Below are 2149 nucleotides of genomic sequence, written 5' to 3' on the forward strand. Positions count from 1 at the left end.
CACTCCCCAGGTTTTTCAGGTTTCCCTTTCGGTCTCTTTTTCTTTTGGCCGCCACTCCCTCAGCCACCGCCCACATATCCCTTTTTTTCACTCCTTAGCCCCCGTTGCCTTTTTCTTTTCCCGTGGCTCTTTTTCTTCTTTTTCCAAAAACAAATCCTATCCTACAAGTGTCCAGATCTCTCCCCTAAGTGATGTGTTGTCAAAATATAAAAGGGACACTTGTCCCGCATGCAAAGCCTACACATATTCACATATTTTCTTTTCCTTTTTTTTCATTTTTCATTTTCATTTTTCCCAAAATCAATTTGAATAAATAAACCAAATTATAAACAAATTAAAAACAAACTAAAACTTTCAAAAATATCAATTACATTTTTCCTCTTCTTCAAATTGAAACTCAAAAATGATTAAAACAATTTTTTGTGGGCATTTTCTTTTTCTGAAAAATAAAAAAAAATAAAGCTAAATAAATAAAAAAATAATAAAGAAATAATAAAATAAAATAAAATAAAATAGCTGATATTATCAATAAAAGTAAAAATGAAATAAATTAAAAATTTGGTGTCTACATCATTGTTTATATGTTATTTGCGTATGCTGTAGGCCATGTGTACTTTATCACATTGGCTGAACAAGGCCTTTTCCCCTTCGTTATCACCTATTCGAGCCAGAAGCGGACTCAGTCGGATAGGTTGATAACCCTGGGCACTGTATTTTGGTATACTCGAGTATTACCACTGGAGGGATAAGGTGATGGCCAGTCAACCGAAGGAGTTACCGATGGGAGTTATAAGGACGGGAAGTGGACCGAGTACTGTATCCTTTTGTGTTTGCTTTACTATTAATACTGTTATTGCTCTCCTAGTTGACATTTCTCGGGTAAGACTCCTCATGAGCATTAATCTCTGAGACGAAGCAATCCTTGTAATGTTCTTCTAGTCGGACGAGCCACTATTTGTTTGACTAAAATTCATGAAAATATATTTATGTGGTCATGCATTCCAAATGTACGTTAGTGGTTTTTAAATGATTTATAAGTTGTACTCATAATAAGTTGCCAACAAAAGTATTACTTTTACATGTGTTTCCAAAGTAACACTTACGCACTGGTTTATAAATACTTGATTTTCCTTTTTGAAACCTCATTGAGCTTTAGCTCACCCCCAAAAACATTTTAGTTCTATGCAGGGCTCAAGAAGGATAGTTACTCAAGCACAAGGATTTGGAGTACCGCGGATTATCCTTTATCTGGGTTGTGATTGATTTTCTTTGTGGAATGTAATGATTATTTTGAAATATTTGTGAAACTTTATGGTATGATGTACTTGTGGTTGAAGTGAATGTAAATCTCATGATATTTTGGGGATTATACTTTTGTAAGAATGATTTGAATTGCGAACATAAGGATTGTACTTAAGTTATTAGTATGAAAATTTAGGTGAAGTATTGGACTTGTACTTTGGTATGTTGGACTGGTGGATATATTATACTCCGTTTGAGCTTTTAAGAACCATCGATTATATTCATGCTTGAGTTTTGTAGTGAGTCCCGGTGAGAGCTGGGCAGGCGGCCCGCCAAACCCTTTGGTTCGCCTTAGGGGGAAGTGGGGTCGTCACAGGTGGTATTAGAGCTTAGGCTCTAGATATTTGTAGTGTATCCTAGGCTTTAAGTATAGGATGCCGGACTGTGGAGTTTGATTGTCTAGCAAGTGGAATGTGATCTTAGTACTTGATGATTGATTGAGTAATATTGAAGTGTTTGTTTTTAGGTGGGTTTGCACATTAGGGTTTCTTATATTATAGGAAAACTGAAGAGAATTGTGTGAGCTTGATTTGAAAAGTGATAGTTGAGTTTCTTGAACATTGGTACTAGTGATATCTATATGATCGAATTTGACTAGGTAAATCGTAAGTTTCGAGGTATCCTCTAGGCTTGTAATCTTCATAAGTATACGTATAAAAGTGAATGTGAATCTTGGATCGATTGCTTGAGTGAGACCTCTTGCAAAAATTTTCTTTGAGGAATAGTGGGGATTGAGTTGATTTGCATTTGGAGATGGCCAGTCCTAGTGCGAATTGACTTGGTTTCCACTTGACGCTTAAGTGAGCCAGTTGTACATATTCCCTGAGTTTGAAAATGGTACTTGAGG

Source organism: Coffea eugenioides, unplaced genomic scaffold (genome assembly GCF_003713205.1).
Source record: "Coffea eugenioides isolate CCC68of unplaced genomic scaffold, Ceug_1.0 ScVebR1_1743;HRSCAF=2650, whole genome shotgun sequence".
Classification (NCBI taxonomy): domain Eukaryota; kingdom Viridiplantae; phylum Streptophyta; class Magnoliopsida; order Gentianales; family Rubiaceae; genus Coffea; species Coffea eugenioides.